This window comes from Ursus americanus, chromosome 2, assembly GCF_024610735.1.
Source record: "Ursus americanus isolate L20-20 chromosome 2, mUrsAme1.1.p, whole genome shotgun sequence".
In the NCBI taxonomy this organism is placed as follows: Eukaryota; Metazoa; Chordata; class Mammalia; order Carnivora; family Ursidae; genus Ursus; species Ursus americanus.
In genome coordinates, this window is record NC_142128.1 from 91,804,822 (window position 1) to 91,822,216 (window position 17,395).

The 17,395-nt window shown below is 34.2% G+C and overlaps 1 protein-coding gene across 2 annotated transcripts in view; it reads right to left on the reverse strand.

Moving 5' to 3' along the window:
- Positions 1-17,395, reverse strand: part of RABGAP1L (RAB GTPase activating protein 1 like) — a 716,315-nt gene that overhangs the window by 432,573 nt on the left and 266,347 nt on the right. The window lies entirely within an intron of this gene.

Genomic DNA, 17,395 nt, shown 5'->3' on the forward strand with positions numbered 1-17,395 from the left:
ATATTAAAGCAATTTTCAAATATCAGAAGAGTCGTGTCAAAAAGGAAGACAATTTATTTCTGTTTTTCTCCTGAGAGATGACATAGGATCAAAATGGCGGACATTTCAACAAAGAAGAATTGGATTCACAGTTAGGAAGAATCTTCTAAGTCACAGAGCTGTGTAACCACTGAAGAGGCCACCTTACTAGTTATGAAAGGATTCTTAAGGGTAAAGGCTGTGTCCATAAATTATCAGCTAACCTAAAACCCTATGACTCAAAGTACATTAGGAATATAATAAAACTACAGGTGCCTAGCTGGCTCAGCTGGAAGAGCAAGCAACTCTTGATCTCAGGGTCATGAGTTCGAGCCCCATGCTGGGTGTAGAGATTATTTAAATAAATAAATATTTTTTTAAAAGAATATGATAAAACTATACATGAAGACTGAAACAAGTGATCAAAGTGTTACTCAGAAAAGGTATCTTAAAAGGCAACAGAGAGAATCAGTACCAAAAAAAAAAGAATCAGTACAAACTGGATTTTGAATGAAATGAGAAGAGAAGGAGAAGAAAAAAGGTCCTGGTAGTCTTTTTCAATGAGCATTTATTAAATTAAAATTTAAAAATATAACTTAAAAAAAATTTCTAAAAATGAACATTAGTTAAATACACGGAGTGGCCAGCTGGAAATCCAGGAACATACTGGTACGAGTGAAATTAATAAGAAAACAAAACAAAAATGGTCAGTTGAAGTTGGCAATAATGAATTCCCCGTGTAACTCTTTGGGTTTCAGTTTTTTTGAGAAATCCAGAATAGGAAGGCTAGATACGTTTGACTGAAGAAGGTACAAGGCCAGATTTAAAGAGCTCCATTTCAGATCATTAGTAAAAGGATGGTAGTTCAATCCCTGAGAATGGATGAGCTTTCTGTGGAAATATTCAAAGAGAACAATAAATTAGGGATGGGGAGAGCATCAAAAAATTGTATGTCTCTAAGGATCATTTTTAAATGTCATCCAATCATTCATTTGTCCTTGGGCAGAACTGCACTTAAATAAAAACTGCAAAGGTCATTATCTTTCATCTTCTTAAAAATCTCCACTGAAAGGCATTCTTAAAAATCCCCTGAAAAATATATTCCAAATGTTAAAGATATATGTATTAAAATCTTTCTATATTTTATATGTAGTTTCGGAATGCAAATGATCAAATTTCTTATAGCACATGGTATCAAATAATCAAATATTAAATTATATTTGATTTGCTAAATGGATAAGCAGAAGGACTTACACAGTTCTTTCTTGGCCTTTTAAGAATGTATAATTCAATATATAGTATAAGCTTAGAAAAAAAATATTTTTTAGACAAGTCCAAAATTATCTATTTGTATCACATCAAATCAAGTACTTCTCACACAGTGAAAAAAGGTTTCTGCCCTGATGTTCTAAAATAAACAGTTATCTTTTTGCATCAACTTAAATAGGATATCATAAGTCATGAAATTTAAATTATGAAGATTTAGTTGTTTCTTTTCCAAATTGTGATTTGTTGTTGTTATTACTAATTCTCTTCTCAACCTTACACAATCATAAACAACGTTAAAATGAATATAAAAATTAGAGTAAAATTGGGTTCTATAAGTTGTATAGCACCTTTATAATTTAGCCATTTGGAAGTCTGGAATCTACAAAATTCGTAAATATTTCACAATTAGTAATCAAGAGGAAAAAGAAGAGACAAATGTTAAATATTCTTATATAACTGAAACTGTTGTTTAGAAGAAATCATCATAAGTGGTAAAGTATTTCAGATGAAAGGTCTACTGCTGTAAAAATAACAAGTCTAACCTCATCAGAAAGTTCTATGTTCAAAGTTAGTTCTATGAGTATGAAAAGCACTGAATAACTCCTTCTGGTATATACTCTAAGAAACTGTATTCCACCAAGATCCTAAAAAACTTACACTATACATATATTCTAGCAAATGTCAACATAACACAATGTATAGAAAAGAGTTAATATAGCAGGCCTGATACTGCTTATCCACGGAACTGCCCTGGCCCTTGGTTGGCTTCTGGGAATGTGGCTGATAAATAGTTTCCCACCATGATATAAAATTTTCCCTAAATGACCACGCCTGGACTGTTTGTGCAAAGAATATGTTTTATGCTAAATATCTGCCTTCTTTCTGGAAGTCTGAAATTTTGGTTGGCACAAGGCCGAGGGTGCCTACATGACCAGTCTCCAATAAAATCCTAGAGCACTGAATCTCTAATGAGCTTCACTGATGTGCAATAATTTGTACATGTTGTCACAACTCACTGGAGGAATGAAGTATGTGCCGTGACTCCACTGGGAGAAAACTCGCAAATGCTTCTGTCTGTTCCCCTCTGTTAGTTTTACTTTGTATCCTTTTGCTGTAATAAAACTTATGAGTCCTTCTGACAAATCACCAAACCTGGGAGTAGTTTTGGGGACCCATGACCAATATAGTTTGAGAGTGTTTGATTTTTAAACATTAATTATCTGGAGTTACACATTAAAAATGTTCATCACATTTGCAGATGGCAAAAGTTTAATGAATATATTGGAAGATACAATGAAGCTTTTAAAGAGTCTGGAACAACTGAGCCAACTCTTAACAAGATAAAATTTAAAGGAGATAAAGATAAAATTGTGCTTAAAAAACCCCACAAACTAGTGTACATGTAGGAAGAAGGAACATATAATTAAGCAGGTGCGAAAAAGACTTAAGGTTTTATTAAAAATAAACTCAATATGTTAAGTGATGAAATATAACTACCAAAGGTACCTAATTTGTTTCTGTGCTGAATAAATAGCAGTATGTTATATAAATGAAAGAAGAATGATAACCCCATTCTCTTTTGCTAACGGTCATATCATATACAGAACATTATATTCAGCTCTGAGCACCATTTAGAGAAGGATATATGAGAACACATTCAGGGAAAAGCTGGTGATGAGCTTCAAAACAGTATTTTACGAGTAGCAAATGGTTCAAGAGTAAGAGAAGACTTTTCTAAGAAACAACGGTTCTACTAATAGATACAGAAGGTTCTCGAGGAAACTAGAAAATTTAAATCTTTCTTTTTTTAAAAAAGATTTTTATTTATTTATTTGAAAGAGAGTGTGTGTGCATGTGCACGAGTACAAGTGGGGGGGGAGGGGCAAAGGGAGAGGTAGAAGCAGACTCCCCACTGAGCAGGGAGCCCAACCCGGGCTTGATCCCAGGTCTCCAGGACTATGACCCAAGCCGAAGGCAGACACTTAACTGACTGAGCCACCAAGGTGCCTCTAATTCTTTCTATATAATCATGATGGGAAGAAATCAGAGAGACATTCATTTCAGCTGAATATAAATAAAAGTTACCCCAAATCCAAAGCTACCTCAAAATGCATTCGCCCTCTTTAAAAACACATATTCAAGGCCTGTAAGTCTACTGAATGCAGACTGTGGAAGGAAAAATTAAATTAGAGTGGATACCTATATTAAATGATACCTGTATTAAATAATCTTTCAACTCTTATACTCTTTTCCATAGCTTCCCCATTTACACTCTCATAGAAAGGCAGAGAGGAAAAAGATTTTGAAGTAATCTTCAGTCCAACCACACAACTGAGTTGGGCGGGAAAAGAGGAGACATCCAAAAATACAGTTAATCTGGACAATTTCATTCAATTCCACTAAAAAAATACATGACTTACTATATAGAGAGTACTTTACACTCAGCTCAACAAATAAATAATCACTATATATAAAACACTCTGAGGAAACAGATGTAAAAGACACAATGAGGAGGAAAGACTTACAAGCATCCCCTGCTCTCAGACATCCACACCAAGTATGACTTCTCTGAAGTGGTAAAGCCACTCAATTGCTTACCACAGCTGAGATCATTACTGTGGGAACTACACCCATGGTTTTGTAGGGATATCCTCAGTATCAAAACTAGGCCTGGGGTTCTCAGCCCTTAATAGCTGAAGTCTTGATGTCCACATACATTCATTCCAACGGTGCAGGGTTCGAAAGTCTCCACTTATAAAAAGATCCTCCCCTACAGTGAAAGGCCAGTAGGGTTATTACTGATAGAGGATGAAGAGTACAATGGAAAAAATGTTCTGAATCTTTCTCAAATTCCACTATATATGTGGTCACGTAGCACCCACAATATACAAAGAAACAGGCAATGCTGAAAATAGCACCAACAATGGGAGAACAGCATTCACAGAATTCAGGGTTTTGTCTTAACAAAGCAGAAGCACAAAGTAAATGGTAAGCTAAGAAAAGTGAGAAGAGGATCTGCGCTCAAAGAATTTGAAATGAAGAATTTGGGCACTTTGGTTTAAATGTGGCTGAGCAGACCCAACCTAGTTACTTTTTTTTTTTAGGCGGAGAAGAAAAATACCATAAAAAAACCACATTAACAAAGCAACGTCTAATAGGGGCTAGGAGGCAATAAGGTGAAAAATTAATGACCTTAATTTACTTGTTAATGTAGAACTGCTGCTGGCAAGTTTGTAGTGAAACAACCTAGTTTGAGAGTTATTGGTGTGAAGAAAAACTGGCTCACTCCCTTTGAAAAGCAACTGGCAATATATGCAAATAATCTTAAAATATCTTCACACAGTTTGACTCAGTATTTCTCTTTCTTAAAAACTGTAGGAAAATAATACTAAATACAAAGTTTCATTTATAAAGATGCTTGTAAAGAGTATGCAATAACTTGGAATAATGCTTAAGATATAAATAAATAAATAAATAAATACATTAAAAATCCTTTACAGAGGGCTGTGCCTGGACGGCTCAGTCATTTCAGTGGCCGACTCTTGATTTCGGCTCAGGTCATGATTTCAGGGTCATGGGATCCAGCCCTGTCGGGCTCCTAGCTCAGTGGGGAGTCTGTCTGTCCCTCTCCCTCTGCTCCTCCCCTTACTCTCTCTTTTTCTCTCTAAAATAAATAAATAAGTAAAAATTTTAAAAAAACACATTGATCTTAAAAAAATCCTTTTCATAGAAAAAGTTCTAATCCATAGTGTCCTTTTATATATTCCCTATATTTCCTTAAGAAGATGAGTTTAAAATTAAAAACAACTAGGGGCGCCTGGGTGGCACAGTCGTTAAGCATCTGCCTTCGGCTCAGGGCATGATCCCGGCGTTCCGGGATCGAGTCCCACGTCGGGCTCCTCCGCTGGGAGCCTGCTTCTTCCTCTCCCACTCCTCTGCTGTGTTCCCTCTCTCGCTGGCTGTGTCTCTGTCACATAAATAAATAAAATCTTTAAAAAAAAAAATTAAAAACAACTAAAATAAACCTTGATTGAAGATGAAAAAGGGAAATCAGTTACATAAAAGGGATGAGAATTAAGAGGCAGAATTTAGAGATAAGTTTATAGTGATTTGTTACAACTCAAGCTTTTATCGAGTTGTCTGATATTAAAAGGTGCTTATTATGGAAAGGCAAGTCGCTGAATATAGGAAGAAGTACAGACAATACCCTAAGACTCAAATTAGCTCTATAAGAATAGGACCCTGAAAAAGGCAGAAAGACCCAATGATCCTCTGGAAAGCTTTCACTTAAAACAAAACTAATGGAAACCTGACAATTTGCTGTTGTTTATTATTCAGTTTTATGTGAAATTATCCTATTCATTTAAAAAAAATTATTTATTTTTAATTCCACTATAATTAACATACAGTGTTGTTAGTTTCAGGTGTACTGTATAGTAATTCAAAAATTTTAAACATTACTCAGTGCTCATCACATGCTAAGTGTGCTCTTTCTCCCCTTTGGCTGTCACCATCCCCCCCACCCACCTCCTTTCTGGCCAAACCACCAGTTTGTTCTCTATTTTTAAGAGTCTGTTTTTTTGTCTGTCTCCTTTTTTCTTTATTCATTTGTTTGGGTTTTGGGGTTTTTTTGGTATTTTTTATTAAGTTTTTAATTTTAATTTCAGTATAGCTAACACAGAGGTTTTTTTTTTTTTTAAGATTTATTTATTTATTAAGATTAAGAGAAAGCACATGCAAGCAGGAGAGGAAGGGCAGAGGGAGAGAGAGAAACCCAAGGCTCCGTACTGAACACGGCGCTCAATCCCACGACCCTGAGATCACAACTTGTGCCAAAAGCAAGAGTTAGAGGCTCAACCAACTGTGCTACCCAGGTGCCCCAACATACAGTCTTGTATTAGTTTTAGGTTTGCAATACAGTGATTCAACAATTCTGTTCATTACTCAGTGATCATGATTAAGTGTACTCTTTAATCCCCCTCACCAATTTCCCTTGTAACCACCAGTTTATTCTCTGTAGTTAAGAGTCTGTTTCTTGGTTTGTCTCTGTTTCCTCTTTGCTCATTTGTTTTTTTCTTAAATTCCACATGACTGAAATCATATGGTATCTGTCTTTCTCTGATTTATGTCACTTAGCATTACACCCTCTAGATCCTTCCATGTTATTGCCAATGGCAAGATTTCATTCTCTTTTATGGCTGAATAATATTCATTTTTTTACAGAAAAAATATGACAAATAAGTTATTGAGGGTTCAGCTAGACCATATAGGTTCAAATAATGGCTCTCCTACACCCCAGTGACTTGGAACAGTACCTAATGCATAAAAAGCATATATTAAGTGTTTGCTTTTATTCTAATGAACCAAAGTGTACCTTCAATATAAATGTCAAGATCATTCATTCATTTTCTAGCCCATCTGACTAAACTTGAGAAAAACCAAAACTCTGATAGATTAGTTTAAAATACCATTAGTTGGATCTAGCATTTTATCCACATGTTAGAAATTTTCCTGATGTCTGGATGAATCAGGTTGAAACTAGCAATCATCCTTATGAGATCCTTAGCAATTATAAAAGTACAACATGCTATTACTACGCGCATACCATATAAAAAGTATTTATAACATCTTAAACCAGAGGTCAGGAAATTTTTTTCTGAAAGGGTCAAATAGTAAATATTTTAGGTTTTGTAAGACATAAAATCTCTGTCACAAAAACTTAACCTTGCCATTGTGGTACAAAAGCAGTCACAGGCAACATATAAATGAATGGGCACAGCTACGTTTCAATAAAACTTTATTAACAATAGTAGGCAGTGGGCTTTAATTTGTCAACTTCTATCTTATACTATAGTTATCTAAATGTAGTCCATATATCTCCTAATAGTCTATATGCTCTTGGAGAACTGAAAATCTGTTTTACTTATAAATCTCATTATCTTGCATAGAATTTAGTATAGTCCCTCACAGATAGTAACAACCTAATAAATAAAGAGCAAATAAGTATCAGGTCCACATCATATGATTAGCTTGATTGATAGACAAGTTAAAACCCATCTGTCATAAAGACAGCCATTTTAAAGAGAGATCCACCTATAATTAGGTGACAAATATTAGAAAAAACAAATCTAAGAAGTAGTGGTCTAGGGTGATGCTTGAGTTGATAGAATGTGTCCCGTGTGCAATCCCTCAAGCTGTATCTACCCATGTTAATGTTTTTGTCCTAGTCTCAAAGCTTATAGTTTCCACCTAAACTAATTACTCTAATCAGATTTAACCCATATAAAAGAACATTTTCTTTGTAATATACTGCATCTCCAAGTTTCCCCACAATGTTTTTGTATTGTGTTGAATATTGAACACTGCCCTTCCTTTTACTTTAAAATCCTCTCAGATACCCCAAGGTATCCTCTGAGACTTCAGAATCTAAACATATTTAGGTCAGTTCATCTTTTTAAATGCACCAGTCCCTCTAATTCCTCAAACTATTGTACTGTTCCTAAGACTTTTCTGCAAACTGTCCCTCAAATCCAGGAAATTAGATGATCTGCCCTCTTGCCTGTTTCCCACAATTCAGTAAGTTATTCTTTCGACCTAAAAGCATCCAGTAGTATTACAAACCACAATTTATACTCTGCACATAAAACACGATTGGACAATAAATATTTACTGTCCTAATTTGTCAATATAGAATGCAAATTAAGATTTCAGTAATTTGTATTATGCAATGGCTCACCTTGTAAGCCATTTTAATTAGTACTATAAATCAAGTAGTCACAATCACAGAAATTTTTAATTTGTAAGAAAATAAACTTTCCAAATAACTCAGTTGAATTTAATTACTTCAATTGCTGCATATACTAGAAACTAAGGAAATGTTTCATCTAAGGACATTTATAAGACAATCCTGTGTTAGCCTAAATTGAGTTCCTTTAATTTTTCTGTAACCATATTATTTCACTGAAATAAAACTGAATCATATAGAAGGGTTTTATTTAAAATGTCACTGATTCATGGGATGCCTGGGTGGGTCAGTTAAGCATCCAACTCTTGTTTTTGGCTCACGCTGTGATCTCAGGGTCATGGGAAGGAGCCACGCATTGGGCTCCACGCTCAGTGAAAAGTCTGGTTGAGATTCTCTCTCCCTCTCCCTCCACCCCTCCCACTTGCTCTCTCTCTCAAATAAATAAATCTTTAAAAATAAAATAAAACATCACTGATTCAGACTGATCTCTGATTTCCTGAGTATTATTTTATATACTAAACACAAAACATATATAAAGCACTACAGCCAGAAATATCAAAACCTTTTCCATCATAATGCTTCAGAAAATCCCATCCTACGATGACTTCAACCATACCGCAAATACGTTACAAAGAACATTCAGAATATAAAGTGCATAGCTATGACATGCTTACTTTTCAAAGGTAGCTTTACACAAAGACATGTGATTTTGACAGTTCTTCATCATTGCAGTGTTTTAAATACACAGCTAATACTATTCAATTCAGCCTATATATCTCTTAATATATTTAGCAGATGACTGTTGTGTTTTTAAAAGATGTAAATTTTCATTACCCTCTATGGACTAGAGATTGTTTTAAGAAATATCAAAACAATGAGAAGTGCTAATACATCTTATTAACATTTTCCATGATCTCAAAATCTCATCCATAACATACAGTTGAGGTAATCGTTCCTACTTCATAAGTTAAAATTTCACATAGAATTTTTCCTGTATCAACTAAATAAGTCTTCATTTTCTACTCTAGGAAGAAGGGTCAGGTCATTCGACCACCAGCCATCCATAAATACGTTATTCAAGAGCCTTATCACAGACAAAACTATTGCTACACAAGACATTTGCTCAATAGTATCTCTGTCTAGCTATATGATCTTGTTAGGGTCACTTACAAATCTTATCTCAGATTTCTATATGTGAAATGGGACAGTGCTTACTCATAGAAGCTTTCAGAATACATCTAATTCGTAATGTCAAGGGCATTACGCATGTTTAAAAAGCATTTTAAGTTTTTTTCAAATTTTAACTTGAAGTCTTTTCTAATAATTTCTTAATCCTCAGACTTGATAGGAGAGGCACATACTTGTCTCCATTTTCCTCGTGATACACTGAATCATTTGACTATATCCCATAGTAATATTCCAAACTGAGACATCACAGTAATCTTGCTCAAGAACGTCACTTCAAATCCTAATATGTTTTCTATAGAAGATATGTACCTTTAATTATTGCAAAAGTAACTAAACACACTACAATGACTGCACATCGAAAATGCCAGGATTTTTTCCCCTAAGTTTGTAATGTGGTAAAAGCATTAAAACAACCCCCTGCCCGTTCCCCCCCACCCCCAACACACACACACACACACACACACACACACACACACACACACACACCCCTTTATTTATCCCTATGCTACCAACGGATGTCCTGGACTTCAAAATTTATAAAAGTAAATCCCAATATAGTCCTCTAATAAATTCCAAGTCTGTTCAATTTTAAGAGTTAAATCACATTTAGAAAAAGGGCTGATACATGAAATTGATGACTGAAATAACAGAAGCTATCACAAGACCCTTTTAGTAACATGACATCGTAAATACAAATCTTCAAAATGCACTTTTCCAGATTTCTTTCCAAATAAAAATACCTAGAAATCCAGTCAAGTTTTAAGATCTTGGAGATGTCATACATTTTTTTAAAAATTGCCTTGGGGCAAGAGAAGGGAGTAAGAGAAAACTAATCCTTGGGATGGCATCAAAATCTATTTGAAAAGAGAAAAAAATCAAATGTCTATCTCACTGTAATTTCTAATTTCAATACAAATTACATTTAAACCTAGGTATACATTATACAGAAATTATTTTCTTACAAACAAGAAACTATGATCTATTTTAAAATTGGTAACTTCAAACAATTCCAAAAACCAAAATTTGAATCATCCTTTCCTTGCCAAAATAATAAATATAAGATAAATATAAGAAAAATCCAAATATAATTTAACTTAAATTAGATTTAAATATATTAAAACTTTAAACAAGGATTTTCAGGATTTTTTACCTCTTTTTCAGAAATTCTTTTAATCTTCCCCAAATCTATCATTCACAATATCAATTTTACCAATTCAGTATTTTTAAATATAAAATTCCTGAAAGAGTAAACAAAATAACTATGAAGAGGCTATTAGTATAAAATGTACAATCTAACACTATCTATTTTAAACTTGAAACTAGATATCTCTAAGGAACATAAGTAAAGTAAATATTTTACAGTTGTATTTTACAGAGTTTATATATGAACAACTATTTACGTCTGGTATAACCTCAGACAAGTGCACTGGTCATTTCTTGCTGCAATGCATTCGTTGCATTAGTCTGCATTGCATTCAAAGATACATTTGTATTCACTGTGTGGAAGCAAAAATAACTTAAGAATATCTAATATTGCATCAAATTTCTCAGAAAATTTTCTCTCTGAAGTAAATATTACAGAAATCAGAAAACTATATGAACTATCTTAAAGAAATGGAAAGACATTCCACGCTCATGGATTAGAAAAACAAATGTTATTAAAATGTCTACACTACCCAAAGCAATCTTTGCATTTAATGCAATCCCTATCAAAATACCAAGAGCATTTTTCACAGAACTAGAACAAACAATTCTAAAATTTGTATGGAAACACAAAAGACCCTGAATAGCCAAAGCAATCTTGAGAAAGAAAAGCAAAGCTGGAGGTATCACAATTCTGGACTTCTAGTTACATTACAAAACTGTGGTAATCAAAACAGTACAGTATGGGCACAAAAATAGACACAGATCAACATCACAGAATAGGAAACCCAGAAATGAACCCACAACTATATGGTCAATTAATCTTCAATAAAGCAGGAAAGAATATCCAATGGGAAAAAGACAGTCTCTTCAAAAAATGGTGCTGGGAAAACTGGACGGCAACTAGAAAAAGAATGAAACTGGACCACTTTCTTACACCACACACAAATGTTTATTCAAAATGGATTAAAAACCTAAATATGACACCTGAAACCATAAAAATCCTAGAAGAAAACACAGGTAGTAACGTAGTAACGTCTCTGACACTGGACGTAGCAACTTTTTTCTAGCTAGGTCCCCAAGGAAAGAGAAATAAAAGCAAAAACAAATTATTGGAACTACATCAAAATGGAAACAATCAACAAAACTAAAAGACACAGCAAAGGAAACAATGAACAAAACTAAAAGACAACCTGGAAAGGAAGAAGGTATTTGCAAATGACATCTGATAAAGGGTTGGTATCCAAAATATATAAAGAATTAATACAACACCCAAAAAACAATCCAGTTGAAAACGGGCAGATAACATGAACAGATATTTCTCCGAAGAAGACATCCAGATGGCCAACAGACACTTGAGAAGATGTTCATCATCGCTTACCATCAGGGGAATACTACAATGAGCTATCACCTCACACCTGTCAGAAAGGCTAAAATCAAGAACACAAAAAACAACAGACATTGGTGAGGATGCGGAGAAAAAGAAACCTTGCACTGTTGGTGAGAATGCAAAATGGTACAGTCACTGTGGAAAACAGTATGGAGGTTCCTCAAAAAGTTAAAAATAGAACTACCTTATGATCCAGCAATTGCACTACTGGGTATTTACCCAAAGAATGCAAAAACACTAATTCAAGAGGATACATGCACCCCTATGTTTATAGCAGCATTATTTACAATAGCCAAGATATGGAAGCAGCACCATTGTCTACTGATCAATCAATGGATAAAGAAGATAAATATTATTCAGCCATAAAAAAAGAATGAAATCTTGTCATTTGCAACATGACTGAAGCTAGAGTGTAACACTAAGCAAAATAAGTAAGAGAAAGACAAATACCATGTAATCTCACTCATACATAGACTTTAAGAAACAAAACAAATGAGCAAAGGGGGAAAATGAGAGAGACAAATCAAGAAATAGACTCTTAATTATAGAGAACTGATGGTTACAGAGAAGAGGGGGGAGGGGACTGGGTTAAGTACATGATGGGGATTAAGGAGTATACCTGCGATGAGCACTGGATGATGTATGGAACTGTTGAATCACTATACTGTACACCTGAAACTAATATAATACTATACGTGAACAAGCTGGAATTAAAAACTTAAAAAAAAAAGGAAACTATATAGACTATCTTCAAAAGAAAATAATATTGAGACATAATTGGAGAATGTTACTTGTAGAATCAACAAAAACTGTTTCATGAAATGTCAAAATATTTTTTTAATTAATTTATTTATTTGAGAGAGAGAGAGAGTACACACAGAGTAGGAGAAGGGACAGAGGAAGAGGAAGACTCTCAAGCAGACTCCATGCTGAGTGTGGAGCCTGACATGGGGCTCAATCTCATAACCTGAGCTAAAATCAAGAGTCTGATGTTTAACCCTAGTGCACCTCAAAATATTTTTAAAATAGCATTCTTTTTTTCCAACATTCTTCTTAAAGAATTTTATTTATTCATTTGAGAGAGAGAGCACGAGAGAGAGAGAGAGAGCGCACAAGCAGTGGGAGGGGCAGAGGGAGAGGGAGAAGCAGACTCCCTGCTAAGCAGGGAGTCCAACATGGGGCTCAATCCCAGGACCCCTGGATCATGACCTGAGCCAGAGGCAGACACTTAACCAACTGAGCCACCCAGGTGCCCCTCAGTGTTCTTTTTAATAAAACAATTTTTTTCTGATTATAAAAGTACGTGTTCATTCTAAAAAAAAATTAAACAGAACATGAATAAAGAAGACTCAATCACATCACTTTTAATATTGTAAAATACAACCATTTATACTATTAAGCAAGGTTATGAATATTTTAAATTATAGAGCAAAACTAACACTGGATAAAATTCATTTACAAGAAACACTGGAAAGGGAATCTGTTTTTTTTTTTTTTCTTTTCTAGTCATTTCGTTTTCCTCAAAGTCTATATATTTTGTTGTAGAGTATGCCACTTTCTACCTATTCTTCTTAATCCAAAAAGTTTTGTTCAGGGAGAAGAGCAACTGTTGGAGTCTACACATCTGAATATCACATCACCTCAGTAACACAAACTCCTATGCGTTGTGATGGACCAACCTGAACACGTTATACTAGCAAATTCCCCACATCTTAACCTCCTTTATTTACCACACACTTATATCTTTTTCATATCTAATGATTAGCTTCCGGGGTGGAGAGAGACAGAGAAAAGTCCTTTAAAGCAACAACTTCATTTATTTCTAAACTCATAAATCAGTGCTATATGTACAAGGAACCTGTTGGTTAATCTTTGTTTCTTCCAGGTAACATGTATGTAACAAAATACTTTAAATTCCATTTCAGAAAGTGAAGAAAACTAAAATGTAAAGACAAATGGCAAAACATTCCTGAACAATCCGTCTCTACTACTGCCAACCTGACAAAAGAAAAATGTTTAAGCATAGGCATCAGGTAAGGAGGTAAGTCAGTCTCAGAATCATCCCAACAACTGCTTGCTAGTTTATCCTTAATCTCAAATGTCTTCATGAATAATATTCCTGGAAAATGAGCTTTCAGAAATTACGGAAGTTTTCTATATTTAAAAACATCTGAATTTAAGCCAAAATCTAAGTTTAAACAGATATGAAAAAAAAATGCCATTTTAGGAAACTCTTAAATTCAATGGATTAATTCTGTTATAAAATGTAACTTTCTTAAACTGGAATTAGTGATCTTTAAACTGTGATGGCAACAAATATGGCAGCCACAATGAAACCAGAGCTACCACATTCTGAATGTTTTCTATGTGCCAGCAGCCATGCTGAGCACACAGACGACATTATCTTGTTTAGTCCTCAAATCCAGCCTATTAAGAGGGTACAAGTCTCTGGGTTTTACTGATGAGCAAACTGAGGACTTGAGACCTTACCTAGGGCCAAACAGCTTTTGCAGGCCAGGATTTCAGTCCAGGTTTCACACACTGGTGGGTTATAAAGACTTCCAACACTACGTAACTTTAGAAACGGCTCTCAGAAAATAGAACCTCCAGTAATAGACTACAGCATTACTGTTTGGCTGTCACTTATAACCAAATTGGATAATTACCACCGAATACGATATAATGATGAGAATAATGGTTATGCTTTCTATTCTTAAAACACATTAATCTAAAAAAGACAGAGTAGTTTCAAAATAAGTATTATCTGATTATAAAAACACACATTAAAATATGTCAAAAGGAAGTTAAGTGACTTGCCTTCAAGTTGCATGTGAAACATTATAAAAAATGAAAAACCTAAACCTAGAACTTGCCTTATAGAGGCTCACCTTACAGCCTACAGGGAAGCTTTCCTTCTCTACTCTCCTTCATCAAAAACATTTTTTTCTATAGGAATTTTACAGAGATCTGAAGAAACTATTCAACAAAAACTTAACAATAGTGAATAAAGGCAATGTCAAGGAAATGCTATGTCCTAGGGTTTCAGTTTGATTATAGACGAAACTGGCAAGTTTGTGCTTACCAGATAGGTGTTTTAATAAAAAAAAAAATTTGTAAGATCAAGGAAAAAGATATCACAAGACATGGAAAGGACTAAAGCAAAAGATTTAGGCGAGGAAAAAGAAATAAAACTCAGAGAAATTTTGTAAGGACAAGGTACAGACAGAGGTACAAAGGTGTGAAGGCTTTTGAGGAAAAAAAAAGAAACAAAGAAAGAAAGAAAAGGAGTAGAGCAGAATGGGTCAATGCATAGGCTTTGGCTCCAACCCAGCTGAGTGTGAGTGAACCTTTGTTACTGACCAACCCACTGACCTGGCATTAATCACCCTTCTTTAGTTTGCTCATCTCTAGGATAGAATAATAACAGTACCTATCTGAAAGGGGTGTAGTTGAAGATTAAATGTTATAATATCTGTAAAACTTAACACAGTGTTAAAACTTGACATATAATCGTTATTAATGATCATGAGGAAAAGCCAGAAGAGGAAAATACAATAAACATAGCCTCAGGTTTCCTCTACAGAGATCTACTGAGTCCTTTGTAACTATATTTACACACCAAACTAAAATCTGATTCCCAAATAATGCATATCATGTCGAAGATTCTATTTGTAACAGCTGAAAAGTTAGCAGTATTATGCTTTCTTGAATTTTGTTTTCCTTGAACTGGTCTGAACTTAAAAGGCTCATTTCAACTTATCCAAAATGTCACTGGCAAACAGAGACAAGAATATACATAACCCAAACAACAGGAATGTGAAACAATTAAATGCTGATTCCCAAACAAGCAAACTCTTGTTTCTGGGTATTTATTAAACTGAAACAAAGTCTGATTTTGATATATAGAATACTATTTTATTCTTTATTTTAAACCTTTCTTACATGTTTAAAAATATACATGGGTTCAGAACAACCTCAATAAAATGATGACATTTTCTATTAAAGGACCTCTGAAGTCAAACCACTAGTGTGCAAACACAGTTGGCTTTCAATTTGAAGTCATAGGCACATTTCATTAAATGCATTTCATAAAACAAAGAAATCAAAATGCTGAGAAGAAAAATACTCAGTAGTCTGATATAAACTTTAAAATATCTGTCAGGCAGGAAACTTATAGTAAAAAAGTAAGATTTAGATGTTTTACCACTCACACCTGCTTCGTTAATTCCCCAAATGCCATTTTGCTACATCTAAACCCCTGACAATTTATTATACAATTCCATGTAGCACACTAAAAAATAAGTTAATTTATCTTTGCGTATGAAAACAGATCATTACAAAAGAAAATACTGACAGCTCTTACCTGTATTTGATTATTAAGTATATCGTATTCTCAGCAGTACTAAGAATGCAGCTTGGTCTAATATAAATATCTAAATAACAACTACACAAAAGTATTTTTCTCTTCAAAGAAGTTTTTGTATATTTTTTCCAATGTTGATGACTTAAGCAACATTGATCTATATATTGTGCTAAGAAAACATTAGGCACAGATCACATAATATAATTTACATTTTCTTTGTTGTAAAAAATATAGTATATGCAAATGCATATCACACAAATGATTGGTGGACGCAACATTAAGCTTTGTAGACCTAATACAAAAAGGTTAATATTTACTCTTAAGGAGGAAAAGAATAGGGGGGCACACGGAGTGTGGTCTGAAGGGCAATCAATACCTCACTTCTGGGTGAATACTCTGCATCTGCATTAGAATTATTTGTGGCTCTTCTTAAAGAAAAACAAAGCTTTATTAAATAGCAAAAAAAGATACCACTTTGGGCACATGAACTAAATGAAAAGGAACCAGATAAACATGTTTACAAAAGCTATTAAAAATATTTAACACAATATCTCAAACAAGCTATAGATTACTTTGTTGGAAAGAATAGATTATTTAACATTATGATTGCTTTATATAGTAGATTCTTGCATTAACTAAGACACTTTTGGATTAAGGTACCGGAGGACGCAGATCAAGAAAAATGGAGAGAAACAAAAACAGCAGGCTGTTAGCAAGGGGTTGGGGGGGCTAAGCATAATTTCACCCAGAAGAAACAAAAATACTGTGTTTTTTTGTTGTTTTTTTTTGTCTGTAGCAGAAATTTTATGCTGTGGATATTATAAAAACACAAGCAAAAGGGTTATGTGATAGGTAATAAAAGACAGTGCTTACTAGGCATCCTTCATGGAGAAACCACTTATGGATTGCAGATCAGCATGTTTAAAAGTATACTTTGAGGCAAAAAACTGTACTTTGCCACATATATAATATGTAGCATTTTCCTATAAAGGGCAATTTATGTAAGTAATTTCCACAAACACAAAGAGAGTGAGAGAGACAGAGACAGACAGAATGAGAGGCAAAGACAGAGGAGAGAGCTCAGAAAAGACAGAGATGCCGAGGGACTTTATTCATGTCCTGTGGAAGATCTGAGATACTTTTTTCAATACTTTTTTCATCCTCAGTGCTTAATTTTGTTATTACTGTACAGTTATATTCACACACTATAATTATCTCATGAGATTACCCTCTATACATTCTTTTCTCTAGTAACCCCCCACGACCATGGGAAAAGAGG